The sequence below is a fragment of the Suncus etruscus genome, chromosome 7, assembly GCF_024139225.1.
Source record: "Suncus etruscus isolate mSunEtr1 chromosome 7, mSunEtr1.pri.cur, whole genome shotgun sequence".
NCBI lineage: Eukaryota > Metazoa > Chordata > Mammalia > Eulipotyphla > Soricidae > Suncus > Suncus etruscus.
Window position 1 is genome coordinate 56,741,437 of NC_064854.1, and position 18,178 is coordinate 56,759,614.

Below are 18,178 nucleotides of genomic sequence, written 5' to 3' on the forward strand. Positions count from 1 at the left end.
TGCAAGGCCCTGCATCTCTGTGGGCATCCTTGAGCACTGAGTATTTGTCCCCCCGGAGATGGTCCCAGTTCTGTACAAGGTAAGATCCCTTCTGTGAGTAAGCACAGTCCTCTCCAGACTTCAAGCTGGAGAGGAGGAAGAATTGATGGGATGAAGAGAGAGAGAGACAGAGAGAGAGAGAGAGAGAGAGAGACAGAGACAGAGAGACAGAGAGAGACAGAGACAGAGAGAGACAGAGATGGAGGGAGGGAGAGAGAGAAACAGGGAGGAGCAGAGAAAGAGAAAGCTTGAAAGGAAGAGAGCAAGATGGGGAGAGAAAAAGAAAAACAGAAGGAGAAATAGGGAAGAGAGTATGAGAGGGAGAAAGTGGTCTAGAGCAAGGGGGAGACAGAAAGAAAGTGAGGGGAGAGACATCCAGTTGAGTGTTGAAAGAGTGTCAAGAGAGAGACAAAAATCAAAACTTTCAGATGAAAAATACAAGTCCATGCTCATGAGAAAGGCAGGGCATTCTGGATGCCTCTTCTTTACCAGAACCTTCCAGGCTTTTCCATATCCACCATCATAATAATTTATGTTGGGGACTGACTTGTTTGAGGCCATTTTGCTATTCTTTCTGCCATAATCCAGCCTTTCACCTAAAGGCTACATGCAGTCTTGCTGTAAGTTCTTGGGCCAAAGAGAAAGGAAAATGCAGCTGCAAAGTATAATTAATCTTTTAGCCCGGAGGAGAGCAACACAGCCCAGTACCATTCCCAGAAAAGAGGCCTTACTCCCTTAACCATATCCCTGAGTTTACAAGACATTCATTATTGTGTATATGCTACATTGTCTGTTCAAGATCACTGAGGCAAGCACATCTTGCACCACCTCCTGATAGTCAAGCAATTAGGAATGCAGCTAGAAGGTCACAAGATGTTTCCATGGATACTGCAAGAAGTATTGCCCACTTGCCTTATTTGGAATAATGAAGTAATTTTCATGCCAAAAGTGTGATTGACATCACCCTTGTAATGCCCCCTTCTCCTTCTCTATATAAGAAGGAGCTGTAGCCAAATAAAGTTGCCCTTGAGCAGTGAGACATTGCCTTGGGTCTTTATTATTAACCTCTCTCAGATTTTTTACAGTGTGGTTGTGCTTCTACCCAGCAAAATAGGAGTGCGGTTGTCTGAGAAGTCTTCCCAGCTAATTCCTGCTGGCCGGGCCCCCCTGGGGGGCTTCAGGACCCCGCATTTTGGCGCCCAACGCTGGGCTCGAAGACCACCGCCACACTCCGAATGACTACGGGTCAGCGAGTCCGGAGCTGTTTCGTAAATCGCAGGATATACCTCATCAGGGTAGGCGTTGAAACGAGTTAGCCTTAATCAAATATTTAAACTGCAGTTTTTTCAGTCGTTCCTATCACCGCCCCTGATTGGCTTTTGGGGCTTCACCCATAGGATACGCTACCATGGGTGTTTCATTGAGTACTGAACTTAAATTCATTATTGATATTCAGTCTGAGTTGAAAGCCAGACATGTAGAGGTTACCAAAAAGAATATTTGTAATTTTCTTATGTTTATTCATAATGTATGTCATTGGTTTATTATTACCTGTCCAGAAATTGTTGCGTCCACTTGGGACAAAGTAGGACATGAAATGAGTGATTATTTTGTAAATAATGATGATTCACAGAAGGAAAAAATTATGTTCCAATATTGGAGCCTGTTAAGAGATATCATTGTAACTAAAAATGCCGGAACCGCCAAAGACATCATCCATGCCGTTGAATCTCATGTACAACAAGTCTCCCGTGAGTGTTCCAGGACTCCCTCTCGTTCTAATTCTGTCTCTCATCTCCCTTCTCCCTCTGAGAATACTTCCCCTTGTCCTCCCTCCACCACTGATTCTTCTACCTTTGTCTCCAAAGTAACTAATGCTCTTAAAGATCTCTCTAATGCTTCTCATTTATATCCCTCCCTTACTTCTGTCCATGCTTCTGCTCTATGCACCCAGACCCCTACAGAAGAGGCCGCTGCACCCTCTGTGCAAAATCCTAAACAGCCCTTCACTTCCCTAGCCTCAGCTCCGTCCCTGTTCCACCAAAACCTTTACTCCCCTCACCACCCTCCCCTCCTTAGCCAGCAATTGCAACAATACAAAGCCTTTAATTGGAAAAGCCTCAAAGAGCCATTTCAAGCCGTAACCTCCTATGGCCCCCAAGCCCCTTACACGCTCTCCTGCTTAGAATCTAAAAGCTGAACTCTTTGTCTCTTGGGAAGTTAACTTTTTTTTTTTCCATTGCAAAGCCCCTGCAAATAGGCAGGAATCCTAATCTCTAAGCTCTTATAGCTGGCCTCGCCTCTTTTCATACCTTAAAGGTACAGCACACACTTTCCAGGTCCCAGCTTGCCAACATGGCTCTTGCTGCCCTCTGTGCCTGGAAGTCGCTCCCCAGAGCTGGCATTCCAGCAGCTCCCCCACACCGGCAACAAACTGTTGCTGCTTTCTCCTTCCCCCCCCCCCCTTTTTCTGACTTGAGTTCCCAACTCACCACAATTACATCCATGGTCTCTCACCTCTCTAACAAACTTGATAATGCTCTTGGCTCAAAAACCAGCGCTACCTTTCCTGTCTTTCTCCCTAATGGAGAAAGTCTTCCCCCGCCTGCTCAGCAGCCTCCACCGCGGAGAACGCTCAGTCCCTAACCATGGCAGATTCCCTCCTCTCACCGCTCCCCCTCTTAAAGCTATAGAAATGAAACTACTTGGCCAAATTGAAAATCTTAAACAAATCTTAAGCCTTCAAAAACAGGCTGCTTCTCTTAATTCACAGGTTTCTGCCTTTCAGGCGTTCCCCCCCCCTCCTAAATCTATAGTTGTCTGTCCTCTGCCCACTAAATTCCACGGCCAGGCCCCCCATCTTGAGAATTCAAAGGAACAAACTAATAAAAGTAAGGCTAAGTGCCATAAAACAGAAACTGCTGCAATGCCTACAAAAAATTCTAAGGGCACAGTGAGCAGGATAATTACAAAGTATCAGCTGCTAAGCCATAAAACCTTACACTTTGCTGTTAAAACTTCTGAGCCTAATGTACCTTTTACTCAGAACATTCTGCTCAAACCAGCCCTCAGCCTCCTTCAGCCTCTTTCCTGCCAGCCTTGGGAAACAGCCAGCTCAGACCCTGCCACTCCCACTTTAAGCCTTCCAATTCACCTTGAAATACCCAATCTTTGTTATTCAAAAGAAATCTGAAAAGTGGCATCTCTTGCATATTCTCAAATCAATTAATAAAACCATGATCCCCATAGTGCTTTTGCAACCCAAATTCCCCTCTTCAGTTGCCATTCCCTCTAATTCCAATAAATTAGTAATTAATCTTAAAAAATTGTTTTTTTTTCTCTATATCATTACACCCTGCGGACTGTAAATAATTTGCCTCTAGCCTTCCTGCTGTTAACTGTGCTAGCCCCTCCCCGAATTATCAGTGAAAGACTCTGCTTCACCTTGTCAGACCTACACTTCGTCAAATATGTGTTATTAAGTTTAGTGCATTAAGTAGTGTAAAGTAATTATTAAAACATTAAAAAGCAACAGGAACATAAGGGCAATAAACTTTTTTTTTTCATGCCTCTCAGAAAATTTTAAAGCAAGGTCATAATTCTGTCACTTTACAGATAACAAAATGTTGGTAAAAGAAAAACTTCTTTGTGTTTTAAAATCCAAACGAACACAAAAGTGTTAAAATTAAGTCTTATATTTCTATTAAAAGTTTTATTTTAATTTTTAAAGTATTTACAAAATTATGTCAAAAATAATGTAGTTAGCCTTTTTAAACAATATAGTTAATTTAATGCACAGTAAACACCTAAGTATGCTTTATAGTACCCTTAGTTTTAACTTTGTGCTACAGCAATGGTTGTTCTTTATTTCTGCATTAAAAAAAAAAAAAACTATTATTTTAAGTGCATTCAAAATATCAGCACATTATACAAATCTGTATATTTGTGTCGCAGTAAAAAAATAATATTGATGAAAAATATATTATATATAATTTTATAAGTAATATATAAAAGTAACTAAACTTTATAAGCAAATTAACTAGTATTAAATATAATTTTAGTCTTAAGTTCTAGGTGTGTAAATGCATCAGATGTCTTTAACTATATTTTATAATAATCTAAGCATTTAGTTAATTTAGTATATAATATTTTTTACAAATTATTCACTTAAAGTCTTCATAGTAAAAACAGTTGTTTGTTTTTTAAAATCAGTTTTTATACCTTTAATAATCATAGTTCATGCTATTGTGTTTAATCATAAAAATTTTAACACTTTATTGCAGCTGTCTTACTGTTCTACTGCAAAACCAATTTAAAGAAAACCTATTCATTTACAGCAAATGATTTCATACTTCAGAGTGAAGACTCCTTCTACAGTGCTCATTAACCATTTTACTTAAAAAATTTTTACTGCTTATTAACCATTTTACTTAATGTTTTAAACTTCAAATTAAAATTGTTTTAAAAATGTTTTGTGTTAAATCTAAACCTTAAAATTTATTTTCAGCAAAGTTCCACTCCATCTACATTAAGTACTTCTCAAAACTAAAAAAGTTTTTCTACAAAAATTTTTTTTTCTTCTCACAAACATGCTAGCTAAATATTTAAAAGCGCTTGTCAATTTTTTATAAATAAGTCTTAAATCAATCCTTTTGTCTGTTTATGTGTCTGTTGTGATGAATGAAAGTGGCCACAAGTGTAAAATGTTGTGTTTAGTGTTGTTTTGTTTTGTCTGTTTATTTGTTATCTCTACATTTTATAATAATACAATTTTTAAAGCCTTATCCATTTTTCAAATTTCAATTAATTTTTTCAACCTGGTTCAGTCTGGTCAGTTCACAAACTGGCATCTTGCAACTAAAAATCATGTGTTAAAAATTATGTATTAAGCTAGCTTTGTCCTTCTAATAACATGGCGGAGGGTGTGGAGAATGGCAAACCCCAGATTTCTCAATGGCCATCGGGGATAACTTTTCCCTGGAGAATTTCTGGACTTTGCAGTCACCTGGCTTTCCTGCTATGTGTAAGTTCAAGCCTATAGAATATGTATTTATGGCTAAAAAATAGCATCCAGCTTTAACATAATAACTAGAAGTTTAAGAAAAATCCTTTATATTCAGTTTAAAAAAAATTTTTTTTAATTAGCAATTGTTAATTATAAATTTTCTTTTATGCCAAAGTCTAACAGAGGTCAAATAACATTCCCGTGGTATTCAAAAATAACTAGTGTAATGTAAATTGCTAATGTTTTCTGCCTGTATACCCAAGCCAAAAAAACTAAGCAAATTCTTAATTTTTATATGAAGTAACCATTTTGCCTTCTGCCAAGCTGTTTTCTTATAAACCTCCTGCCAGCCGCCTTTCCTGCAAACCTGTTTCTGACGGACTCCACCTTTGACAATGCTGAATTGAGCACTCTGCCTAGCTGCCTTGATGCCCACCATTGCAACCAACAACCTCCATTGCAAACAAGTCACGGTCGTAAAACTTTGCTTACTCAAACCATATATGTGCCCGCCTGTTCAACAATCAAACCTTTGCAATCAAACCTTTATTGTTAACAACTCTTCCATCTTCATTGAAGCCCCCAACTCCACTTATTTTGTTTGTTCCACTGGATTTTCTCCCCATATTGTTACTGAAATGTTTCTTGCTTATCATGATTATTATGTTTTAGCTTTGTTAAAGCCTACATTAACCATCAAACCTGTTGGTCCGGTTTCCACCTTGAACCTCATCCTGCAAATGGTCAATGCCTCTGCCCAAGCGCTCTCCAACACCAGCTATGAACACTGTTAAATCTGCAATTCACTGGTTTCGCCGTTTTATGAAAGCATCACAACGTTTGAATCTCCTATCTACACCAATAACTCTAAACTTCTTCTCTGGAAAGTTCAGCCTCAACGTCATTAACTCACTATTGGGCAAGTTGTGAGCTACGAACTCTGCCTTCTGGCCCATCCTCCTCCTCTCAAGTTATTTTAAATATTATAAATGCCTCTGCTCTAGCCCTCACAGACCCATATTATGAACACTGTTAGCTTAGCTTCTCTCCTCAACCCCTACGATACTGTTAGTTCCCTTGCTGATGTAGTTCTTCAAAATCGTCGTACTTTATATTTTGCCCTTATAAAGGAAGGGGGAGTCTGTGTGGCCCTTAAAGAACTATGCTGTGTATTTTAAAGACAAATCTGGATTAGTTAGGGATAGTGTTCTACGTATTGGTAACGGTATGAAGAAGTTCCAGAAACGTTTTGACCAAGAACAAGGTTGGTAACAGGATTGGTTTTTCTCTTCTCCTTGGTTCCACACAATCTTGTCCACCGTTGTGGGCCCTCTTATTAGCCTCATGCTGCTCTTTTCTCTTGGCCCATGGATTTTCCGCAAAATCACTGCCTTTATTAAGAACCAGGTAGATGAAAAGGCAAAAACCTCTATTCAGGTTAACTACCAGCGTCTAACCCCGCGTGACTCCTGTGAAAACTTGGCTTTTGTCACCAAGCCGCCCTTCCAGCCACTAAGTTTTCAGGAGATAGAGCGCATAGCTAACAAACGGAGCTCGCTCCGGTACTTGTGCTCTCGGCTGTGGAGATACCTACGACGGGATTAGCAAGGTCCCAGTTAGGACACGGCCCTAAAAGGCTACAACACATAATTCGGATCTCTGTGCACACCCACGGCGCTTGTAGCCACCTTTTAAATGCGGCTTTGGCCGTGTCCGACCTGGTCAAACCTTGTAGCCTAAGACACGGTTCTTCCACCCGCTCACGACTTTCCTTCTTTTATTAGAAGAGAAAGGGGGAGATGTTGGGGACTGACTTGTTTGAGGCCATTTTGCTATTCTTTCTGCCATAATCCAGCCTTTCACCTAAAGGCTACATGCAGTCTTGCTGTAAGTTCTTGGGCCAAAGAGAAAGGAAAATGCAGCTGCAAAGTATAATTAATCTTTTAGCCCGGAGGAGAGCAACACAGCCCAGTACCATTCCCAGAAAAGAGGCCTTACTCCCTTAACCATATCCCTGAGTTTACAAGACATTCATTATTGTGTATATGCTACATTGTCTGTTCAAGATCACTGAGGCAAGCACATCTTGCACCACCTCCTGATAGTCAAGCAATTAGGAATGCAGCTAGAAGGTCACAAGATGTTTCCATGGATACTGCAAGAAGTATTGCCCACTTGCCTTATTTGGAATAATGAAGTAATTTTCATGCCAAAAGTGTGATTGACATCACCCTTGTACTGCCCCCTTCTCCTTCTCTATATAAGAAGGAGCTGTAGCCAAATAAAGTTGCCCTTGAGCAGTGAGACATTGCCTTGGGTCTTTATTATTAACCTCTCTCAGATTTTTTACAGTGTGGTTGTGCTTCTACCCAGCAAAATAGGAGTGCGGTTGTCTGAGAAGTCTTCCCAGCTAATTCCTGCTGGCCGGGCCCCCCTGGGGGGCTTCAGGACCCCGCAAATTTATGTGTATAAATAGTCTGGTTCTAATTATTTTAGAAGTGTGGAAACAAAGAGGTCAGTCTATAAAAAAAACTTAAAATCATACAGCCAATAAACAGTGAGGCCCAGATTTCATTTTGGGTCTATCTCTGACCCCATATATTCTTTTTATTTGTTTCTGGGCCACACCCAGCAGCACTCAGGGCTGACTTGTGGCTCTGTACTTAGAAATTATTTCTGGAAGACTCTAGAAAGCATATAAAATGCTGGGGATTGAACCCAGGTTGGCCATGTGCAAGGCCCTTCCTCTGTCTTACCACTATTATCTCAAAGAGACTAAATGTTGTGCAGTGATAGCTTGGAAGAAATTCAGAAATCCAGCTGGAAACAGGTATCACTATCGCAGATTTCACACTCTGGAGCAGAGACTTAGATTCTGCTTATCTAGTTGTCTTGAGAGGTGAGGGTGGAGGAAGAGGATAGAAAAGGAATCATAGGTGTCCATTGATTTCCTGCTCTCTAGTTGGCAAATCATGGACAGTCTCATCATAAAATAAAAGGGGGAAAAACAGGGCTGGTGGTGTGTGTGTGTGTGTGTGTGTGTGTGTGTGTGTGTGTGTGTGTGTGTGAATAGAGTAAGCATTCTCTCCTCTGTCCACCAAGAGAGTACATGCTTCCCAAGTAAGGGGACCACACATACGTCTCTATGTCCCTTTCTATTTTTTTGGTTTTTGGTTTTTGGGTTACACCCGGCAGTGCTCAGGGGTTACTCCTGGCTCTCCGCTCAGAAATTGCTCCTGGCAGGCTTGGGGGACCATATGGGATGCCGGGATTTGAACCATCGTCCTGCATTCAAGGCAAATGCTAGCTCTCCAGCCCCTCTATGTCCCTTTCTAAATACCACCCATTTTACTAAGCTAAATTTCTCCTTGCTCCTCCAGTCAGTGACCCAAGCACTCCTGCCCTAATCCGCAACATAAGAGGAGCTGGAGGATCTTCCCTTCCTAGGAACTGGATCTCGCTGACCCAGGTTTCCAACTCACCTGAATGGGCTTGAAGTAGTGCCCCTTGCTGGTCCCAAAGGCAAACCCCTTCTGACAGGTCATCGCACATTTCATGTGGCCTGGCGCCTCCGAGGTACAGTTCACAGTTTCTGCGTGATCCAGCAGCAAAGGGACACAGCTGTGGGGTAGACATAGAAGGAGGATATGTACTAGATACATAAGATGTCACAACTAACACAAACAGCCAAGACTTCCAAGCTCCCTATGGTAATGCTGCTGGTCCCACCAAAAAAGATTTTCTACAAAACCACTAGTCAAGTTCTCATCTATTCCTACCCAGGATAAGGTGTGTGTGTGTGTGTGTGTGTATGTGCATGCACACACACATGCTTTTGTGTGTAGTATTGTTCTCAGAGTTCCTGAAGGAATCAGAAGTGAAATAATTAGTCTAGAAGGTAACACTTGATATATTGAACCCTCAGCACTAATGGAACCTAAACAATGAGATGGGACCTAAGACAAAGGTCAGGGATGAATCCAGGAGTCCTGGTTATATTCTGCATCAAACATTTAGCTGTTCTGGCCATGGATATGTCCCAAGGTAGTCTTTGGGGAGGATCAGTATCTCTGCCAATGAACATGCCACTTACAGAGAGATCATTATGGAAATACTGCTTATTTTTGAGTAAACACAACTTTGGATTCCTCTGAAATTTAGAGTCTCAGTGTGTGTGTGTGTGTGTGTGTGTGTGTGTGTGTGTGTGTGTGTGATGATTTCAGGACACCCCCCAAGTCTGTTTCCATGGATACTCAAATTTGAAGATGTCCAAGTTCCTGAGAGTTGGTGCTCTGTATCTATCCATTGGCTCTGTTTCCTCAGATTCAAGCAACCAACATTCAAGGCTGGTTGAATCCCTGAATGCAGAGCCACTAATATGGAGTAGATGCCCTTAAAAAAAAAAAGAATTAGTGTATACCTAGAGGGGTGCATCTCTAACCACTATGGCTCAGGACTCAACCTATAGAGCCATAACCCTTCATAGAGGAAGAAGAGATATACACAGATAAAATCTCCCACCACCCTCCACATAGTCACACAGTGGACAGTGCTTGATGCTTCCAGATAGCCTGTGGGCACTGTCTGGATCTCTAGGGCAGGAGTGAGTTCAAGTTCCCCTCACCAGGGAAGAATGGCAATGAAACCCTGCAGACACAACTTTAGTTTCCTTCTGCAGCCAGAACAACCCTGGCAGAAACTTGGTCGAGTCTTAGCAAAAGGAAAGAGGAAGGGATGGAGAGAATACAAACCTAGCAGGAATTTGGCCGAGTCTTAGCAAAAGGAAAGAGGAAGGGATGGAGAGAACAAACACACACATACACACACACACACACACACACACACACACACACACACACACACACACACACACACACACAGTCCAGAAATCAGATCAAGGGCTCAAAGCAAAGCACCCCCCCAAACCAGATCCATTTTATGAAGTGAGAAATGGTTTTGGGGTACGGTGGCTGTGAATTCTTTCACTAGCTTAGATTTCCTTTTACTTCCTTTTGAGGGGTTCAGGTTTACAAGGCCATTAGCTGCTGGAACATCTGGTCCCAATTGTGGCCTCTCCCTCACACCCCAAACCCCAGCGCCCTCTTGAGGTGGGGGCTTCTCTTCCTCCCCTGATGCAGTGTTTCCATACTAACCCAGGGTTTTCAATACAACACTCTGGCAGCTCGGGTGATTTCCAGAGCAGGATGGATCATGCTAACTAAGGAAATAGTCTGCCCACACCCACTGGCAAAGTTCTTGTCCTCGACTCTTTGGAGGAACGTAGAGGAGCCGCAGGCCACAGGGTAGTACACAAGAGATATTTATCTTGGTCCCACCTCTAAGAATCCAGGTCTCTTGGAGACCACACAGCAGGCAGGAGAAAGACCCAGGATGTGAAGTTTGAGGGGACAGGGAGGCCTTGGGGACCATCTACCTAGGCAGAGTGACTTTCCTGGGATAGGAGTGATAGCATAGCAGGAAGGGCATTTACCTTGCACTCGGTCGACTCATGTTTGATCCCTGGTATCCCAGATGGTCCCCTGAAGTGATTCTTGATCACAGAGCCAGGAGTAACCCCTGAGCATAGCTGGGTATGGCCCCCAAACCAAACAAACAAAAGGGAAAAGATTCTTGTTGCAGATTGGAAATGCACATTGGGCTGTCATTTCAGGGGAACTGATTAAGTATGTCTGTGTCTCTGACTCCGACATTTTTTCCTTCACCCAGTTTTTCTAGATCTTTCCCCTGCCTGCCCTCATGGCCCCATTCTCGGGAGTCCCATGAGATTCAAGGATCTTTCCACTTCATAAGAAGACAATGCTGTGAACTAGAGAAAGGAATATTTGCTGATGGAACTTTAAGGTAGTGGTGCCCTCCTAAATCATCATGTGTGCTGAGCTATGTCCCCACACCTCAAATCTGTCTCTTTGTGGTTCCATTTCTCCCAGAGATTCCCTTCCTCTCTCCACTGGTTTGTACTCTGCCTGCAAGTCACTGTATTAGAAGGGCTTGGAAAATAAGCTTTCAGTGAGATCTCTCTCCCCTTTATTTTCTCTCTCACTTTCTCTCTGTTTCTCTCTCCACCCTCTCTCATCCATCCCTCTCTCTCTCATTAGTTCTCTCCTCCTCAGGCTCAGTTCCTATACATGCTTTACCATGGGTCATACAGATCAAACCGTAATGCTAATTCAACCCAACCACCTATTTGAAAGATGGGAAAACTTCATGTCCTACCCTCCATTCTATCCCCCACCCAGGCAAATCCAGGACTTTCTACAATATAAAGCTGATGGTCCAAAGTAAATAAATAATTCACAAGGAAGGATTTAATTCTGTTCTTTCAAACTCAAAATCATGCTCCCTCTAGAAGCTCATGGACAGATTTTTCAAGCCAGGCTCCTAGGAATGGTTGGCCACAAGCTATGGCTGGACTGGACTGGACTAAATGACAGTCCCCAGTGCCTCTGTGAACCCCACTTTTCCTGGAGAAGCTGTAAGTATGTGGGATGAAGGCCCCAGGCACCAGTGATTTGGGCTTTGGGCAAGTCTCACCATATGGACATATTTTCTATAAAGTTGTAAAATGATGGTATTGGCTTGGCTTTTCCCAAAGGTTCCTTCCAGCTCTACCATGTATAGTGTTTCCTAGATGAAGTGGTGTTGGCATGAAGGTAGGAAGCCATAAACCCCAGAAATGGCCAGGATGTGGCAGGCAATCCCAAGAGAGGGCCACTCACCTTCTTTCTTGCCCAATGTAAGCTTCAACTTTAGCGTCCAACTTTCCAATTGTTACACACACACACACACACACACACACACACACACACACACACACACACACACACACACACCAGCAGCAATGCCTAGACCTAGAGGGGCCGCCACAGGCCAACCAAAGTTCCCATGTTTCCATGGAAACAGCTCTTTCAAGGGTAAATAGGAAAAGTGAATCCGGTTTCCTTCCATTCTTCCACTCCAGTTTTATTGATTCTTCCTGGAGGTGGGTCATGTGGCTAAGAAGGAATGCTGAACCCTGGATTTGGTGGTTAAGGGAAGAAGAATTCTGTGCCTGACCAGAGAGGACAGGGAATCTGTGACCTTCCTGTCACCTCCACCAAACTCAAGTCAGATCTGCACCCACAACATCCGCCCTCGAATATGGGTGTCCTCCAAACTGACTCAAAGAAGGAGTTTCCCACTCTGGCTCCATTTCTCTGGGTCCTCTTGGAAAGAACAGGTTATGATTTTTCCCCCATCCCCCAGGGTTTTACTGAAGGATCAGGGAGAAGAAATGCAAGATCTTGTCTTTTGGAATAATTTAAGAGAGAGACTGAGATGGTGCAGGAAGAATGTTGAGTCTTTTTCCAAATGACAGGAAACAAAATGACAAATGACTGCCCACTGAGGTCATATCCCAGGGGTGTCCCCAAGAAAAGGAAGTGCCACTAATCTTCTTTCCTCCCCCCAATCCCCTCCCATTACAATCTCTGCTCCAGAGTCAGCTCTGGGAACATCACTGTTGGATTTTTATTTTCTATCTAGAATGTGACCTATTTCAGGTCTGGACTTCAGTGGTTCCAGGACAAGTGAATTTGCTTTGCTATCTTCTAATTTTGGCCACAGTTGGGACCAGTACTGGCTGTTAGGTCCAAATATCTGCTCTCCTGTGCTCCTAAAGGGAAGCCAATTTGTATCTTGTAGTCCAAAGCATACCTTGTCTACAAAGTCCAGTCTAGCTATTGCTTCAGAAGCCGGGATTTTAGTGCCCAGGGTCCATGATGCACATACCCAAGGGAAAGTGTGAATGAGTAAGCCTGGCAAGCCCACACCAATGAGTTTCCAGGTTCTGCTTGGACCCCAGAATAGAATCTAAATACTGCCTCTCTCCCCAGCACCTTGGTTTGCAGAAGCAATGCCATTGCCCCCTGCCATCCCACTTTATAGAAGCAATATCATCACCCCCACCCCAGGACTGGACCACAAGAATTCACAGTGTGAATTCACAGTCCCATCAGTGGGACCACCTGGCAAACTGATCAAAATACAGAATCATCACTGCACTGGACCCTCAGGTCCAACCTGAGCCCATAGAAAAGCAAGTGCCAGAAGCCAGAGTGATGGCACAGAAGTAAGGTGTTTACCTTGTACGTGGCCGACCAAGGACAGACCCAGTGCCTTTTTTTTTTTTTTTGGCACTTCTTGGCATTAAGACCCCTAAAAGAATATGGTGGGCAGAGAGAAAGGACAGGGGTTCAACATGGCATGAGGTGCTCTCAAGCATCACCAAAGAAGGATTTTGGCAGCCCCAATCACCCCAAATTTGAACAGCATCACATCCTCATGCCTTTTACCAAATCACCAACAGTTGACTGCAAACTACTGGATATGGCCACAGGGTTCGCTGATTAATGCATGGGAACTCCCCCCCTCCAAAAAAAAACAAAACAACTCACAGTGTCTCAAGAGTTGACAACGTAAAAACTTTTCTACTTCTCTTGAACAGTGGTTAAGATTTTGTTGTTGTTGTTGTTGTTATTGGGCCACACCCAAAAGTACTCAGTGGTTACTCCTGGCTCTGCATTCGGGTTATTCCTGGAAGTGTTTGGGGTTAGGACTCAAACCTGGGTTGGCTGCATGCAAGGCAAATGCTCTATCCATTGTGCTGTCTCTCTGGCCCATTGAATATTTTTGAGAGACTTTTATGCCCTTCATTAGCAGGAAAACCTTCCTCTAGGGAAAATTTAGGGATCCTGCATAGTCAGGCTCCAATAAAGCCCTGAGAAAGACCCTACTCATGATCCTGGTATTTTCCCCCCATAAGTACACAAGAACAGACAGTCATAAAATATTCCAAGAGCTAGCAACTCCAAAGCCCCCAAGCAATCCTTTGGGGAGACTGATGGTCACTGGTTGGAAAACTAGGGGACCCTTCACTCCTGGATTCTCTCTCTGCCTTCCCTCTTATTTTATGAACACATTATTCTGGGAAAAGGAAGTTAAGCAATAAAGCCAGGGAACAATGGAGCAGAATTAATTCTTTCCTTGCTTGAGAACCACAAACAGATCCAATGCTAATTGGCAAAATTGCTTGGGGGGTGGAGAGGAGATAATCAAGGGAACAGACGCACAATAAATACCTAATTCATAAAGACAGACTCCCCCTTCCCTCCTCCCAGAGCACTCCAAGAAATCCCACCCCATGCTAAAAATAAAAGAACGGAAACACATGTTTGGACCTACAACCCTTGGCAGCAGGGAGGCAAAGCCTCTGCATGATTACCTATGAACTCTTCAGGGATGTGAGCGTTCGTTATAGGGATGGCTAGGGGTGCCTGGTAGGGCACAGGGACTCAATAAGGACGGCAAATGTGGCCCTGATGGCCCCCAAATAATTGGAGCACAGCAGAGATCAATAATGTGGACTCAGGGAGGGAAAGTGACATGGAGCAGCACGAGTGATAGGAGATGGATAAAACCCTATGGATCACTACCAAACTGGGCTCAGCTATGATGTCACAAAAGTGGCCTCAGTCATAATATCACGAATCTGGCTCAGCTATGACGTCATGAAGCTCTTTCTGGTTTTGACTTCATAAGAACTGGTTCAGTTATGACATCATGAAATTTCCCTCAGTTATGACATCATGAACGCGGCTCAGCTGTGACATCACAGAACCAACTCAGCTGTGACATCATCAGACTAGAGACCAACATGGTCGCACAGGTGGCTCTTTCCTAAAGTGGCCAGAGCTGGAGACAGCTGATAAAGAGAATGAACCAAGTTTTTCTTGAGTACTGATGTCCTAACTCAGGAAGGAAAAACTTGGCCATGAAAACAGAAGCCCAGAGGGTTCAAACTCAATCATCACATGGACTTGGGGTGGGTGGGGGGTGTGAAGAGAAAGCAAAGCCAAAGGGACCAGGTGAGTGCTGGGAGCATCACTGGCATGGCTCATTGAGAGTCATGGAGATTTGGCAGATAGTGTGTGGGTCAGTCCGAATGTTGCCAAGTGCTCCACTACAAGACAGACAGAAAGTGGCCATCAGCAGCTGATTCCAAAACATTTCTCTCCTACCTCTAGTCTACTGTCAGTTCTTTCTTGTTTGTTTAAGTATTAATGCAATTCAGGTCTTTCAGAGCAAAAGAACGTAGCCAAAAATCTCTCTCACCACACCAAGAATGCAGGAGCTTCTTATGATGCTCAATCAATATATACTGCTGTGATTGATACACAGCTGCAAAAATAAAAAAATGTTTTCCTATACTTTGAGAGTAGGTAGGGACTCATATTTTAAATCTACACACACACACACACACACACACACACACACACACACACACGAGCTCGGTTAGGTTCTCTGGGTGTCCAAGTTTACTGGATCATACTGATTTGCTAGCAGAGAAGAGGATGCCCATTTGCTTGGTTCATGTCTGTCACATGTGGTCTGGAAATGCTTTAGCATTCCACAGCCCCTCTGTAAACTGGAGCATCAGCTCTCCTATTTCCATGGGTTTGCATGCATGCACAGCAATATTGTTTTTCCCACAAGCCAAATGGAAACGAAGGAAGAACCAGCATTGCAATCATGATCACGGGGAACCAACTTCTGGGTCAAAGATCTGCCATTGGGACAGGAGAGCAAGCCTTGCCACCAGGTCCAAAAAGGCCCCAAGTCCTATGAAACATGGGACTATGGTGAGCACTGTATCATATCTATGGAACATGAAATTATGGTGGGCAGTGGTACATATTATATCATGTCCTATGGAACATGGTATTATGATGGACAGTGGACCATGTTTTATGGAATGTGGTACATTGGAGAGCAGTGGATCATGTCTGTGCAAATAGGAAGGGAGTTGGCTCAACAGTCAAAGAAGATGGGTTTTCATGGTGAAGTCGGAGCAAATGAGAGGAAGAACTGGAAAGCATCCAGAAAAAGCAGGAACATTCTGTGCAGACATGACACTCAAGAATGCATATTTCAGGTACTTGAAGGAAATTCAGGGTGATTTAAGAAAAGAGGTAGATCCAGTAAAGAAAATCATTTGAAAACACAAGAGAGAGAAGGGCAGGGGGTAAGAATGGGGAGTTAGGGTTCTAGCCAACAGTGTTAAATCAACAATCAAGATTCTTGTGTTGACTTGAAGATGTTTGCTCACTGAGGTACACATTAGATGAGTGAGCCAATGTTCTGGGGCCCATGAGGCAGATTTTATCACATGCTATTTCTCCTTAATGACATTTAGGGCCTCAGAGAACATCAAACTATCACTACAATAACACAATAACCTCAAAGATGCTTCCCCCCAATGATTCCTGCCTAATTCAAATTCTATTTTAATTTCACACAAAATATTCTAGAAGCAATGGGCTGTCACTTTCACTATAATACTATAAATACTGTGACTTCCCTTGGGGGCAGTGTCAGGGCCTCAGTTCTCTGGCTAGCTTTTAGTCTTGGATCCTTGGCCATGAAGTTAAAAGGATAGTTGGGTGGTTTATGGAGAAGTCTGTGAAGTGAGAACAAATCTCTGAGTATGGGAGTGAGTCTCCTTCGATCACTTTATAAGGGCCAATGGTTGCATCTCTTTGAAGCCCTGTCCACAGCCATATGAAGCTCATGAATGAATGAATTAACCCACCCTCTTCTCTGGAGACTTAAGGTAACTTCAACCTTGGCCAACAGTTTGATTGTGACCAGATTAAAAACTCTGACTCTTATCAGAAGGTGCCTAATGACATTGCATTCAGAATCCTCAGAAATGGTGAAAAAAATGTTGGAAAGATTTCAAACATAACAGTAGATAACTAATACACTCTTGGCCCTGTGCCAACTTTAGTCAGGCTTGCTAGTCTACCTGTTTAGGGGCTGATGTTCTCAGAGCATTCTCTGTAGTTCTGGAACACTGACCCAGGCTTTGTGAGGAAAATATCAACTGTTGGACACTTCATTCCTTAATGTAGTAGCAAATCCTTTTACTTAGATTCCCATTCCATTGATTAGACTCTTCATAGACCAGAGATTAATTGACTGTTCTAAAGCTCCAGAGAAACTCATATGACTCTACAAGACTCTCTAAAGAATCTCTGAGATTCTTCACATATCTCTGAGACTCTCCATAGACTGACTCTCCACAGACTCTCTGATACTCCATAGAATCTCTAATACTCTTCATAAAATCTTTGAGACTTCCTACAGAATCTCTGAGACTCTCCACAGAACCTCTGAGACTCTTCATAAATGCCAGTTCATCTGAGGTACAGATTATTCCTTGGAGTAACTCCTCCCTCACTGAGGCCAACCCCAGGCAGACCAGATCACCACAGAGTCATGAGACCACGACATAGGCAATGAAATCACAAATGTCCACAGGAAACCACACATAGCTAACACATTTAGTTCCCACCTGAACTTGAATAGGTTATCTGAGGAGCCTGAGCAGAGACTTGTCACACTGGACCATGCAAAGTTTGGGGCAGAGGGTTGTTGATAGGCACTGCTGATGTGCATGTGGTGGTTTTGTATCCAAAATCAAGTTTTATCCAAAAAAATTAAGGCCATGCAAGGATGGTACATAGTTACATTGAAAATCAAGAAAGGAAAGAAGTAAAAACTATAAAACCCAATGTGCCTTTAGAGGGGTGCTTTTCTTGCTTCTCAAGTCTTCTGAATAGTTCTAAGATTCCCTATTTGGCAAATTATTATGCATACACAATGCTATATATAATATAAGGACAAGATATTACAACCAGGAAATGGAGGAAGGGATGAAGGAAGGAAGGAAATAAGGAAGGAAGGAAGGAAAGAGGAGAGAGGAAAGGAAGAAAATAGGGCAGGAAGAAAGAAATGGAGGAACAAAGGAAGGATGTATTGAAGAAAGAAAGAGAGGAGAAGGATAAGAAGGAAAAAATTAGAAAAGGAGTGAGGGAGGAATAATAAAAAAGATGAAAGAGAGGAAAGAAAATAAATGAGGGAGGAGGGAATAAAAAAAGGAGGAAAGGAGTAAAAAGGAGGGATAAAGGAAGGGGAAGAGAGGAAGAAAAGGGGGGAAGAAGAAAGGAAGGAAATGAGGGAAGTAAAGGAAGGGAGAGAGGGAACATTGTACCTCTGCTTCTCGGGCTCTGGAGT

General features: G+C 42.9%; 1 pseudogene; it reads left to right on the forward strand.

Moving 5' to 3' along the window:
• The first annotated feature begins 3,830 nt into the window (after positions 1–3,830).
• On the forward strand, positions 3,831–3,967 carry LOC126014660 (uncharacterized; annotated as a pseudogene).
• Positions 3,968–18,178: the final 14,211 nt, after the last annotated feature.